We start from the raw sequence: 15470 nt of genomic DNA, 5'->3' as shown, positions 1-15470 counted from the left end.
ATGCATTGTTACTTCAACATGTTGTGACTAGGGTTGCACATTTTGGGGAATATTCAGATGTGGAAACTTTCCGTGGGAATTAATGGGAATATATGGGAATTAACGGGAATATATGGGAATTAACAGGAATATATGGGAATATATGGGAATCAACAGAAATGTATGCAAATTAAATTTAAATGTAGATGTTTTTTTGCATTGGATATACAGTGGCTTGCGAAAGTATTCGGCCCCCTTGAACTTTGCGACCTTTTGCCACATTTCAGGCTTCAAACATAAAGATATAAAACTGTATTTTTTTGTGAAGAATCAACAACAAGTGGGACACAATCATGAAGTGGAACGACATTTATTGGATATTTCAAACTTTTTTAACAAATCAAAAACTGAAAAATTGGGCGTGCAAAATTATTCAGCCCCCTTAAGTTAATACTTTTTTTATTTCCCATATCACAAAGAGACAGAAACATAAACATTTTACCTTATCATATGTAGACATAATTGCAAATCCTTCCAATATAAATGTATAAAAACTATTTAGTTACGAATTGAACTTTGATTAAATTAAATACCTCATTTGGGATTTCACTTTTCAGAAGTTTTTCAGCAAGATGAGAATGAACTACTAAAGCTGCAGGGAGTACCTTGAGTACGGCACCAATCTTGAAGCACCACCCCCACCCATCACATCAGCCACTAAGGAAGTCAGCCCTGTTCCTGCGGATACGATCCACATGACTGGGCAAGTATACAGACACTAAATCCACAGAATCATAGGATTAGTACTACTAGTAGTGAGGTCATTCCATGAAATGGTGCCTTTTGCATGCATCCCTTTGATATTTTAAGTAGGAATTGTGCACCAATATTGAATTTTAAAAGTCTGTTGTATTACATGTATTATTAGTCCCCTTTAATATAGACCACATGGACAATTCAATACATCAGATTTGTCATACGAATAAAGTCTTGCTAAAGTACAAAAATGTCCCTCTGTGATTTCTAGGAAGATTTCAACCCACTTAACCCCCCAATTCTTTTTCCAGGTTTCCCCCATTATCCCTAGTTGGTCATTTTATTGATTTATTTATTTTTTACCCCCTTTTTCTCCCCAATTTCGTGGTATCCAATTGTTAGTAGTTACTGTCTTGTCTCATCGCTGCAACACCTGTACGGACTCGGGAGAGGCGACGGTCGAGAGCCATACGTCCTCCGAAACACAACCCAACCAAGCCGCACTGCTTCTTAACACAGAAAGCATCCAAGCCGGAAGCCATCCACACCAATGTGTCGGAGGAAACGACGTACACCTAGCGACCTGGTCAGCGTGCACTGTGCCCGGCCCGCCGCAGGAGTCACTAGTGCGCGATGAGACAAGGATATCCCTGCTGGCCAAACCCTCCCTAACCCGGACAATGCTAAGCCAATTGTGCGCTGCCCCATGGGCCTCCCAGTTGCGGCCGGCTGCGACAATTTATTTAATTCTCCATGTGATCTATATTAAAGGAGACTAATAATAATGTAATAGAACAGACTTTTAAAATTCAATATTGGTGCACAGTGCTGCAACAGAGCCTAGGCTCGAACCCAGCGTCTCTGGTGGCACAGCAATGCAGTGCCTTAGACCACTGCCCCACCCAGGAGGCCATAGTTGGTCATTTCTGAAGATTATTATTTATTTAATGTGATTAGGGATTAATTTACATTTGTCTCCTCATTTTTAAGGTCAACCCTGCTACGTGAACTGAACTGTAGTTTTATTATGGTGAAATTATACATTTTTAAATAAAGAAGAAACATTGAACATTATTAGTCAAATCATAGAGTTAAAGCAGGGGAGCTGGTTCTATTCTTTTTGGCAATTTTATGGTGTTTAATGATGGAAAACTGAGCGGGTTGAGAATAACATGTCAACTCTGTTACCCCATAGATAGACAGGCTAGACATTTCTGAAAGGTCCAATGCAGCTGTTTTTATATCAATCTCAAATCATGTCTGGGTAATAAACGTTTTAATAATAGTAATAGTTTTCTATAATAATTGATCAAAATAGATTTTTAGCAACAAAAAAATTTCTCAAGCAAAACTTAGCTTGGGCTGTCTGGGGGTGGTCTGAGTTGGGAAGGGAAAACTGAAAACTAGCTGTTATTGGCAGAGGGGTTTGGAACTCTCTCTTTTTTTTATTGGTCTATTAACCAATTTACCGCCTGGTGACGCAATTCCTGCCCATGCAAACCTGCTAAATAGAAAATCCTGTGTAGATTTTATTTTCAACCAGCAACTCAGGAAATAACACTGATTTTTACACTTTTCCAGTGTTAGTTTTACCAGCTGTTGTACAATACAAAACACAGGAACAACTGAATTCTGACTGCACTGGGCCTTGAACAATAAAAAAGATTGACACTTATATTCAATTGCCACTCCCTGTTGAATACAAGAAGCTTCCATTCACGCAGTTACAAGGGGATTTATGGATGATTTAAGATGAAACTTACGGTCAACCCTGTAAGTTTATTTGGCACTTACTATAGATTTTTTTAATTTTTTATTTAACCTCTTGAGATGGGAAAACATGTTTTTCTGAAGGTGAACATGTGCACTTAGTGACAGAATGATAGGTGAAAGTTACACTTCTCAAAAGGCTCCACATTGGTGGACAACCCAATAATTGCAATAATGCTGTGGTAGCCAAAGTACTAAAACTAGAAGTACTAGTATTAGTACTGTGGTACTACTAGTAGTAGTATCAGAGAGTACCTGACTACGGTGGCAATGTTTTTTAAAATATTTATTTTTATTGAACCTTTATTTGAGTGTTCCAGAGGCCATAATGCTGTAACTACCCAGAATTCTTCATGGTCAGTGAAGGTGAATGCATGGCCAGAGCTGAGACTGAATCAGTTCTACATTATTAGGCATCTCCCTAAGATCCTATTATTTTAAGTAAAATAAAGCAGCGTCCTAAGAATATCAATAACCAATCACCTGAGTCCTGAGTCCTAGTTTCACAACAGTGAACTCAGATTCTATATTAAGCTCACAACTCAGTTTGATTGGTCGATCTTTACCTTGTCCCAGTTGCAACCTCTAATCAAGGACAGGACACATTGTATTGGATCTTCGGCAAGAGGACAGAAACTTTTTCATTTAAACGTTCTCTTTGATGATAAATCGTCCGAAGTGACTGCATTTGTGAATAACTCATGAAGGTGTTAAAATGGCTAGATATCATATGTGACATATCAGCCACAGACTTAATTCTGATTTACAGGTATGGATGCAGTGTAATCATCCCTTCCATCAGCGTTCTCTTTCCTCTTTAAATAAACCTTCTGTTTAGAGTTCATGGAGATTAAGCAATAAGGCCCGAGGGGGTGTGGTATATGGCCAATATACCACGGCTAAGGGCTGTTCTTATGCATGACGCAACTCTGAGTGCTAGGACACAGCCATTAGCCGTGGTATATTGGCCATATATCACAAACCCCAGAGCTGCCATATTGCTATTATAAACTGGTTACCAACGTAATTAGAGCAGTAAAAATATTTTTTTTGTCATACCCATGGTATACGGTCTGATATACCACAGCTTTCAGCCAATTAGCATTCAGGGTTTGAACCACCCAGTTTATAATCCACAAATTGCCACTGGCTAAATCTATGATGTTGAAATGCCTATTTACTCTGTTCCATCTGACTGCGCAATTCACTGTCTCATCAGCCCAGCCAGACAATTTATAAACCTGATCTCCACTATAAAAAGCATCTCAACATTATCTCACATTTCTTTTAGACTAACATTTCGTTTTCAACAGCGGAGATTTGTTTGAACCTTGCTGTCTGTCTCTCCGACATGTGCAACATTGTTTCAATATTCAAATTCGATCTCCTGCTGTCCCATAGTAATGAATGAGTCGAGACAAGACAGGCAGTGTTTCTCAGCCAGTCAAAATCATGAATCAGTTGCCATAATTTTTATGGATATATACAAAAAAAATTCAATTGAAAAAAGGTCAAACTAAACACAGCTACTTTGCAGTATTTCCAGCTTCAGAAGTGATTGTGTTATTGTAGCTGTGTTGCTGGCTAGCTCCTATGCCAGGCAAAATCACGCCTCATTAGCTCATTGTTATGGATGTACTCAAATAAATGTCACAGTTTAAACAAGTGCAAATGCATCTACTTTGCTGTTATTCTGGCTTACATGACAATAACTTAGCCGTAGTTGACTAGCTAGCAAGCAAGGGATTCGAACGTTGCCAGCCAGTATGGCAATGGAACATTTAGAACTATCGACAAGGTCCATAGATACAGAACAAATAGACTGAACGACGTCTCGTCTCTAGCAACCCGAGATTTGTGTCGGGACTATATCTTGTGGAAGGACGAAATAGTATGAATAAATTAATCAAAATAACGTTATGTGAATGTGTTGGTAATCCGTTGTATAAAAGTGATAATGCCCTCAAAGCCGGTGTTTGGAGATTATATTGGTTTTATTATATTACTAAGGTTTGCCTAACACCCATGTCAATATATCCTCCAAACACTGGCTTGTTGGGCATTATCACTTAAGGAAACCCTAAATTAATAATACCAAAAACTTACCTTGACTTGGAAGAGCTCCAGTGTTGGAAAGTCATAACCAGCTAGCTAACATAGCAGACATCTGTTTGAGTAGGGTGTTTCAGTTGTCAAACTAGCTAGCTGCATTTGCTAGCTAAGTAAGTGAAACTGAAAGTGAAAAAACATGACAATCTCTCTATTTCTCTTGCTTCTCCTTCATTTTGGAAGAAATGAATTTGTTCCAAACTGTTCAACTCTCTTTAAGTCAACTACTCGCTACATTTGATACACTGCAGTGCTAGCTAGCTGTAGCTTATGCGTTCAGTACTAGATTGATTATCTGATCCTTTGATTGGGTGGGCAACATGTCAGTTCATGCTGCAAGAGCTCTGATAGGCTGGAGGGCGTCCTCCGGAAGTTGTCATAGTTACGGTGTAAGTCTATGGAAGGGGGTGAGAACCATGAGCCTCCTAGGTTTTAGCTTTGAAGTCAATGTACCCAGAGGAGGACGGAAGCTAACTGTCCTCCAGCTACACCATGGTTATACCCTACAGAGTGCTGTTGAAGCTACTGTAGACCTTCATTGCAAAATAGTGTTTTAATCAGTTATTTGTTGACGTGATTATATTTAGTATAGTTTTATCTAAAAAGGATAACTTTTTAAATGTTTGACAGTTTAAAACTTTATGAAATTTACTGAGGAGGATGGTCCTCCCCTTCCTCCTCTGAGGAGCCTCCACTGAAAGTACTACAAATACTACAAATAATGAACTACGTGTAACTGCCAAAATAAAGGAAACACCAACATAGTGTCTTAATAGGGCGTTGGGACACCACGAGCCACCAGAACAGCTTCAATGCACCTTGGCATAGATTCTTCAAGTGTATGGAACTCTAATTGAGGGATGTGACACCATTCTTCCACAAAAAATTCCATAATTTGGTGTTTTGTTTATGGTGTTGGAAATGCCATCTCAGGTACCACTCCAGAATATCCCATAAGTGTTCAATTGGGTTTAGATCTGGTGAATGAGACACACTCTTTAATCCCACTATGCTCATTTAAGACCCATCTTTCAAAGCCACAGCCCACTGGGCAAAAACTGATTCAATCAATGTTTTTTCCACAGAATTTCAAACCAGAAAGTCAATGTGATGACGATGAATCAACAAGGGAAACTCGATTTGCAAAAAGTAATCAAAGTAAAGACATTTAGTATTTTTTTCACCCAACTTTTAACCTGAATCCAATGAAATTGTTACATTTGTTGTTTATTTCACATTGAATTCACAGTTAGTTAACAACTCAACCATGTAAATCAAAAGTATGTGCCCAGTGGGTGAGATCTCTTCTAGCCAAGGTAGCAACTGGGTACTTTTATACATGACCCTAAGCATGATGGGATGTCAATTGCTTAATTAACTCACGGGTAGTTAGAAACTCAATCATGTAGATCAAAAGTATGTGCCCAGTGGGTGAGATCTCTTCTAGCCAAGGTAGCAACTGGGTACTTTTATACATGACCCTAAGCATGATGGGATGTCAATTGCTTAATTAACTCACGGGTAGTTAGAAACTCAATCATGTAGATCAAAAGTATGTGCCCAGTGGGTGAGATCTCTTCTAGCCAAGGTAGCAACTGGGTATATACATGACCCTAAGCATGATGGGATGTCAATTGCTTAATTAACTCCGGGTAAGAAACTCAATCATGTAGATCAAAAGTATGTGCCCAGTGGGTGAGATCTCTTCTAGCCAAGGTAGCAACTAGGTATTTTTATACATGACCCTAAGCACGTTGGTGGAAGAAGGTGAGGACCAAGATGCAGCGTGGTAAGTGTTCATCATTATTTTAATAAACTGAACACTAAATACAACAAGGAACAAAAGAAACAACCGAAACAGCTCTGTCAGGTGCAAAACAACACTAAAGAGAAAATAACTACCCACAAAACCCATGTGGGCAAGAGCTACCTAAGTATGGTTCTCAATCAGAGGCAACGACAGACAGCTGTCCCTGATTGAGAACCATACCCGGCCAAAAACAAAGAAATACAAAAACATAGAAAGAATAACAGAACGCCCACCCTAGTCACACCCTGGCCTAACCAAAATAGAGAATAAAAAGCCTCTCTATGGCCAGGGTGTGACAGCATGATGGGATGTTAATTGCACACAACTGTGTGGAAGCATCTGCTTTCAAAATACTTTGTATCCCTCATTTACTCAAGTTTTTCCTTTATTTTGGCAGTTACCTGTATATTGTATGCACAAACATATGGGGAAATTATATTATTTTATATCTATACAGTTGCTCAGAGAAAGAGATTTTGTTAAACAAGTATTATTATTTTTCTCAAAAAGATGTAAAAATGGTCACCCATTAAAAAAAAATTATACTTTTTGAGTTAATCTCAGTTCATAACAATTTGGGAAACGCATGTAAAACCCATTTGTCATCCAAAAATGGTTTATCTTTACAAAAATAAGTTTAATTCACATTTGTCATGTCAATATTACAAATATATATATATATATATGATTTGAATATGAATTGCAGTTCCACTATCGCACAGTGTTGGCAACAAATGCATTTGATCAATTTTCCAACAGCAAATTCTAGGAAAATGTGATTTAATGTTGAATATCACCTCTTAACTAACTTGAGATTGATTTGAAAACAAACATTTGAAAGGGGAATGTAAAGATTATTGTTTCATGAGAACAATTTGTGGGGCATTTTAGTAGCTAGCTCTTAAAACTAGCTATGTGTCTGGGAAAGGGAGCCCTACAGAGTGGATGCATGTAATGTCCCTTTACTAAAGCACATCGATGGCTAGTCTTTCAGCCACACATGTTGCTGACAGGTGTATAAAATCGAGCACACAGCAATGCAATCTCCATAGACAAACATTAAATCACAGAGAACCCGCACATAAGCCTAAGATGCCAGCAGCATACCACCCTGCATACCACTGCTGGCTTGCTTCTAAAGGTAAGCAGGGTTGGTCCTGGTCAGTTCCTGGATGGGAGACCAGATGCTGCTGGAATTGGTGTTGGAGGGCCAGTAGGAGGCACTCTTTCCTCTGGTCCAAAAAAATATCCCAATACCCCAGGGCAGTAATTGGGGACACTGCCCTGTGTAGGGTGCTGTCTTTTGGATGGGACGTTAAACGGGTGTCCTGACTCTTTGAGGTCATTAAAGATCCCATGGCACTTATTGTAAGAGTAGGGGTGTTAACCCTGGTGTCCTGGCTAAATTCCCAATCGGGGCCTCAAACCATCACGGTCAGCTAATAATCCCCAATTTACAATTGGCTCATTCATCCCATATTCCCCAGGTTGTTGCTGCAAATGAGAACGTGTTCTCAGTCAATTTACCTGGTAAAATAACAGATAAATAAAGATCACCATGCGCAATGTTAAGCGTCGGCTGGTGTGGTGTAAAGCTCGCGGCCATTGGACACTGGAGCATAGGGAAACCCGTTCTCTGGAGTGATGAATCATGCTTCACGTTCTGGCAGTCCGACCGTCAAATCTGGGTTTGGCGGATGCCAGGAGAATGCTACCTGCCTGAATGCATAGTGCCAACTGTAAAGTTTGGTGGAGGATGAATAATGGTTTGGGCCTGTTTTTCATGGTTCGGGCTCCTTAGTTCCAGTGAAGGGAAATCTTAACACTACAGTATACAATGACATTCTAGAGGATTCTGTGATCCAACTTTGTGTCAACAGTTTGAAGAAGGCCCTTTCCTGTTTCAGCACGACAATGCCCCTGTGCACAAAGCGAGGTCCATACAAAAATGGGTTGGTCATCGGAGTGGAAGAACTTGACTGGCCTGTACAGAGCCCTGACCTCAACCACATCGAACACCTTTGGGATGAATTGGAATGCCGACTGCGAGCCAGGCCTAATCACGCAACTTAATTGCTCATATTAATGCCCATGATTCTGGAATGAGATGTTCGACAAGCAGGTTTCAACATACTTTTGGTAGTGTATCAACTTGTATCGTCTTGTATAGTGTACCATCATCACCAGCGCTGTGCAAATCAATCACCATTTACACCTCTACCTGCCCACCTACTGCTGAATTTTTGTTCTTACGACTGCTAGAAGGACCCTATTTTACACCAGGCCATTGTTAAATAGACACCAGCTGGAATGCGGTTTTAACCAATCAGCATTCAGGATTAGACCCACCCGTTGTATAATAACATGTTAGTTATATTAGCTATGCTGACTATGACGTTACTTTAGCTAATATGGCAACAACGATGTTGGCTGTTTGTAAAGGTTTGGCTAGGAACGTTTTTTTTCGCCTGGTCACATACAGCTGATTTGTTGTGAACTGATGAAGTCCACGAGCGAATGGAAGAGGGGGAAATACAACGTTGCTGTTATGAGAGTGAACTCATGTTTACACGTGATCAGGTGTGTATTCATTCCGCTAATTCTGTTGAAAAACGTTTCTTAAACGGAAGTAAACAGAACAAAACCGGGATAAACATACCTGGATTTGTCCAATAGAAACTCTCGTTTGCAACTGTTGGACTAATGATTACACCATATTTCAGCTAGATGTAGGCAAGAGCAGTATTTCATGTCACTCTGTCACCTCAAGTTTGTCTCTCGACGTTGTAAATTTCATTCATAAGCTAGGTTGTAGCAACCTCATGACGGGTATAAGGAAAATGTGAGTATCATGTAGTAGCCTCAACCTATCGCTGTTACATTGAACTGGGTGAATGGAATATGAATGAGTCATCCAATATGCTGTAATAGAAGTCCTCCCTCATCTTAAAAATGGCACTGACCGCCACTATGATTTTTAGATGATTATTCATATGCCTGTGAAGTACATTTTTAAGTGAAATGTTTCTTTTTTGAAAGATCTACCTGCGTAAACCCATTTGATCTTGGAGCTGTAAGGTTCTATCTGCAATCCAATCACACGCCGGAACAAATAAAGTTAGACCAATCAAAACACGTCTTTGCCATCTCGCTGGTCTAGGCAGGCAAGCAAAAAACAACACTGTCAGAAATCTTAAAATAAGTGATGTTATCACATCGTTGTTCAGTGATGACTGAACAGGTCAGGTGGCCAGGTCGCAATTGTAAATGAGAACTTGTTCTCAACTTGCCTACCTGGTTAAATAAAGGTGAAATAAAATAAAAAATGACCATTTCGTCTGATGATCATAATACATTTCTTAATGTATTTGATGATGCGTTCTAACTATCTTGGTAAAATAGTGTTATTCTATCATGTATTTATTCAATTAGCTACAGTTTTTTTAAACTTGCCTCAGGATTTTGATCCTCTGCACTTTAGGTACCTTTAAGGTGAGAACCTTAATGGGCTCTGAAAGAAGAATTCACAACAAAAAACTTCTGAGATCTGGGATGGGGAACACTTTGATTCTCAGAACTATGCTTTCTGCAGATAGAACCTTTTAGTCCCAAAGTCACAATGTCAACATGACAACAAAAAGGCAGATTAGTGCTAGCCTAATCAAACACGAGTTGTTTCACACACACAACACAGTTGATTTATCTGGCCTTTTCCCAAGAGCAATAAGCTATGTGATCAGGACAAACAAATATGTCTTATTGTGCTGATCACATGCCTAATCTTCTCAGACAAGCAGGCTAAGGACACCATATAAGCATCGACGGAAGCATAATTTGAGATTAGGGCATGGTTTATCAATTCATTGTTATCATGTCATTGCTTTACTTTTGTCAGATGTAATTGAAGGGCAAAGAGCAGCGACATGATTTTTAAGATTCCAGTCAGCATGCTGTAATCCACATGAAGTCCTAACCCTGAAGATCTGCCATTGGGGAGATTCCTTGTCTCCATGACCTTTCGGGTTTGAAGGTCAATTACATGTCAACTCTGTCCATTCAGGAGACAAATTGAAAATCCAAGGCTAGATTTGAAAATAATGGCTAAACTTGCCAAATTTAAATGAAATTGAACCCTCCAACCTGGCTGAACTCTCTCTCTCACCCCTCCCTGCTCTCGTCCCCCCTCTCTCTCCCTTTCATCCCAGCTCTCTCTCATACCCCCTCTCTCTCTATCCCTCCATCCCCAGGCAGGGAACACAACTTCAACACTTACAACGACACCACATCGAGTTCTCTGGGCGTCCCCTACAACTACGGTTCCATGATGCACTACAGTAAGACAGCGTTATGGCACAGAGCCCAATATCTTCACCAAGAGCCCTGCCTTCGCCGACGTTGTCGGACAGTGCATGGAGTTCATCGACAATGACCTCGACAAGGTCCAGAGCCTCTACGACTGCAGTAGGACTCCGTCGCTTTATGCTCTACAATTGCAGTAAGGCCGGATTCAATCTGTAGACCGCTGTCCACAATGCACCTTTTAAAGGCAGTGTTATTGCGTTCGTGGGGATCACATGTCAGGTAAATGCTGCAGATGTCAGCTGAATTGGAAATCAAATGACCAATTTAAATTAAGTTACTTTAAGCTACACAACTGCAGTGAGACTTTGGGCTCGATTCAATCTGTAAAAAGGTAAACGTAATATTAGATTGATCCGACATATGCAGCGTTTACCATAAAGGTTGTCTCCGTGAACGCGGGAACCTTGCCCTTTAATTTTCTATCGTGCTTCAACATGGATCTTCCGCCATTCTTCTGAGATACAGATTGAATCCAGCCTTCCGATATATTAGGACACTAATCTCTGGGTGTCAGTATGTAACAGTATAACTTTAGACCGTCCCCTCGCCCATACCCGGGCGCGAACCAGGGACCCTCTGCACACATCAACAACAGTCACCCACGAAGCATCGTTACCCATCGCTCCACAAAAGCCACGGCCCTTGCAGAGCAAGGGGAACTACTACTTCAAGTCTCAGAGCAAGTGACGTCACCGATTGAAACGCTATTTGGCGTGAACACCGCTAACTAGCTAGCCATTTCACATCCGTTACAAGTAGACTAGAGGTGAGCGAGGCGGACCAGCAACCGGAAGGGCCATGCCGGGAGACACAAAAATGGGAAAGGAACTGAACTGACAGTTGGAAGGCTAATGGTCTCTGATCCCATGTACCATCTCCTGCCGCTGTGCTCTTGAGCAAGGCACTTAACCCCCACAATTGCTCATCATCCAAAGGTGCTGCACTGTGGCTGACCCTGTGCCTCTCAACTTGTGTGTATCTCTGGTTGTGTTGGAAAAGGCAGAAGACACATTTCCGTTATAAAGTATATATTCTATTCTACAACTGTCTGAGCAGACTGACTGATCTACCAAGTCAGTAGTCACAGTCACACTGGCCTGCTGCTCTACCGATATATTTATCAGTGGCTGTAGTTCAATCAAACCCACAGTGCAGGGGACCTCCTTTGCTGGAATTTCACATTTTTGTTATAAAAAGCACACCTGAAGTACAGTGATTAGCTAGGTAATATGTACAAAGCAAAACACCTGTTGATTTTGATGAAATTATGTATTTTGTAAAAACAGGAACAGTAGGTGTATTTCTTAGTGTGTATTGGAGAACCCTAGTGGATAAATAAAACATGATTTGATTGTTACTTTATGCGAGAATAGATGTCTTAGCTGCCTGGGTACATGGTAAAGTTATATATAAAAAGGCAAAACATTTGGCACATACTGTATAATTGATATGTGTGTCTGGATGGAGTCTACAGCAAGTCAAAGTTTTCCTGTGATTGCTGTTTAGCTATTGGCAAGTCGATGTTCAGTATGTGTCCTTTTGATACAGCACGCTCCACCACTTTCTTGGACACTTGTCTTTGAGAGGGAGAACATCTGTGGTATGGCCCGGAAGACTAGGCAGACTGGAGCACGGTGACCCAGGCCCCCAGCGGGCCCACCACGGAGTAATCCAACATGGGCAAATGCACCGGTGAGCACCCCCTCAGTACACAACAACCACAAAACAACACTATCAACCTCCATTCCTCAGTACCTGACGGGGCAGATCAGATTTATTCTTATCTTATAGTCCAAAGGATGATCAAAGGTCCTGCGGAGTTCATTTGTGTGTTATAAAAACTGCAGTTATAAATAGGGCCCAGAGTTTTCCCTGACCCTGATACCTGGTCAGGGAAACTCTGAGCCCTAGTTATTAACAATCCGAAGGAAAATTGATACTGGTGTCCATTGTCCACAGGCTTAGGCTACTTCATGCACTTGAGCACTGCCACAGGCAAACCAGCAGACACAGCCAGGCTGGACAGCAGACTACTCTACCTTGAGAGGCTACCAGTGCCTGCAGTTCTTCCTCTAGAACAGGGGGACCGCCAATGATCAGCTGGTTCGAGAGTACGATGAAGCCCACCCCAACCGGAACCAGCGGGTTATTTAGCTCATTAGTTGGCAACATCTCTAACATCAGTAGTTTATACCCATCGTATTGGTTTTAATGAACCTGTTTAATGTGTATAATATAGAATCATTAGGGAGACTAGCCTAGCAGTAAGTGTTGGGCCAGTAACCAAAAGGTTGCTGGTTCGATTACCCAAGCTGACATCTATAAGTGACTTTGTTGAGCTTCACAGTCAGTTTTAGATACTTTCATTCTATCAGTCCATAGACTGCTTACAGGGAAGGAAACCAATGTGTAATTTGGGTGAACTGCCCCGAGCGGCACAGCGGTCTAAGGCACTGCATTTCAGTCCTAGAGGTGTCACTACAGATCCTGGTTCGATTCCAGGCTTTATCACAACTGGCTGTGATTGGGACAGCGTCGTCCGGGTTAGAGTTTGGCCGGGGTTGGCCGTGATTGTAAATAATAATTTGTTCTTAACTGTCTTGCCTAGTTAAAATAAGCACCTCAGAGTGGGAGTACTGATCTAGGATCAGGTTCCCCCTTTCCATTAAATATTATTCATTATGATCCTAGATCAGCAGAAAGATTTGAGACAAAGGGAATTCCTTTAAGACATGGAGTTACATTCCATTGACAGATGAGTGAAATTGCCATTATTTTCTGAGATTTTCCACCTGGTTTTGCACTGACTTAAAGTAGCAGTCTTGTAACGTCATAGATGAAGTCATGTTTACAGTATATTGAGAAACCTTTTTACCTTTCAGAGACTTCAGAGCTGTTCTTCTGGGGAGACCCTCGTAACGTGGGCATTGAGGTGTCAGAGGCGGATGGGACCAAATATTTCCATGGGCCGGGCACCGGGACACCCGTGTACCAGGCCCATGGCAGGGCCAAGAGCAGGGATTTCATCAATGGGGGAGACACCATCTTCATGCTCACCATGGAGGCTAAGAAGCCCTGAAAAGTTCCACTGGTCCCAGATCTGTTAAGTGCTTTCTCGCCAAGTCCTATGGTCATTGCCATGTTTGACAAGATTGCACAAACCGATCTGGGACCAGACTACCGTATTTAGCAGTTGATCAAAAACAGGCTAAAACTATTCTCTACATTCTCTAAAAGCATGATAGATTCTCTCTATCTTTAGCATACCATGTTCCATACATATCCCATTAACACTACTTTGTTGGTTATCATCACACTCATTCAAATACCATAGGTTGTGGTGGTCCCCCTATTTACCAACACGTCCACATCATATGAAAGTATGAAATTCACACCCACTCGCCATTTCTATAACCAATCATGCTATCCAATCCTATCCGTGTCTGTACATTCATTTCTATGTTAATATGGTTTGTGCTTGTCCTAATCTCATCACTTATATGCCCCCTCCCTCCCCCCATCTCGTTACTCTCTACAGATGTGTCCCATCTGACAGTGATCCAACCCGTCCCCTCCTCTACCGTGCCACCCGTCACCATGGTTACCACCACCATGCCGCACTCTGACCCCTGCACTAACATCACGTGTGGGAATGAGGGAGTCTGTGTATTGGTTGCTGGAAATGCTGTTTGCAGGGCGTTTTACTGTCGGGGCTTGTAGCTTACACAGTACAATGGTCTGTACTGTATTTATCTCTCTCTCGCTTCATTAGTAACTACTGCGTGTTTCTCTTCTCATTGTATTATCTCGCTTCAGCGTCACAGAGCTACTGTAGTTATTCCCTCCCTTTTCCCCAGAGGGTGTTCAGTCTTTCCCTTTACAAACACACAAACAGCCCAGCAGGCAAAACTGGTAAAGATGTTATAATGACGAGTTTGTGGTTATAACAACGTTATTTCAACTAGTTTTGACTGTGTAGTGACTCCCTCTTTCTCTCTCCATCCTCTATATTGGTGTGTCTTGTTAGATCTCTCTTTCGCTCGATGTGCAGTGGGTAGATTGTTGACTCTCTCACTCGTTCTCTTCCTCTCTGTCCAGGTGTGCTGTGGGTGGATTGTTGACTCTTTCACTCATCCTCTTCCACTCCCTATCCAGATGTGCAGTGGGTAGATTGTTGACTCTCACTTGTTCTCTTCCTCTCTATCCAGGTGTGCAGTTGGCGATGACTGGTGGTACTATGGAGAGACTTGTCAGTATCCTGGCTTCACCCAGGACACGGTGACCACAGCGTTGATAGCCTCTTTCTCTGTGCTGGGTGGCGTGTTGGTGGTGACCGTGGTTGTGTGTGTGTGTGAAGAGGAATTACAAGAACAGTGGTGGTGGTGGAGACATCACAATGTTCAATGTCAGCATTACAGGGATGTAGTGTGTTTTCTCCCTGCCAGCACCAAAATGACCCATGACCAGCATCAAGTAGATGTAATGAAGATGGAGAAAGGGTTATAAATACATATGCTATGAAGTGTGCCTACAGTATTGTTTACGGTAGATGCTGCATTACTGTTGCTGACATGTAATTTCCATCATACCAGGATCTTAACAGTTCTAAATGCAGATTATTTTTAAAATATGCATAATACCATTTTTTTTCTATAGTTGCAGTCATAGAATGGATGGTTTTAGC

General features: G+C 41.3%; 1 pseudogene; it reads left to right on the top strand.

Moving 5' to 3' along the window:
- The window catches only part of LOC139377041 (meprin A subunit beta-like), a 31469-nt pseudogene extending 16257 nt beyond the window's left edge, over nt 1-15212 (top strand).
- Nucleotides 15213-15470: the final 258 nt, after the last annotated feature.

This window comes from Oncorhynchus clarkii, chromosome 20, assembly GCF_045791955.1.
Source record: "Oncorhynchus clarkii lewisi isolate Uvic-CL-2024 chromosome 20, UVic_Ocla_1.0, whole genome shotgun sequence".
NCBI classification, from domain to species: domain Eukaryota; kingdom Metazoa; phylum Chordata; class Actinopteri; order Salmoniformes; family Salmonidae; genus Oncorhynchus; species Oncorhynchus clarkii.
The sequence above is the reverse complement of the archived record's forward strand: the minus strand, read 5'-3'. Positions and strand labels throughout refer to the sequence as shown.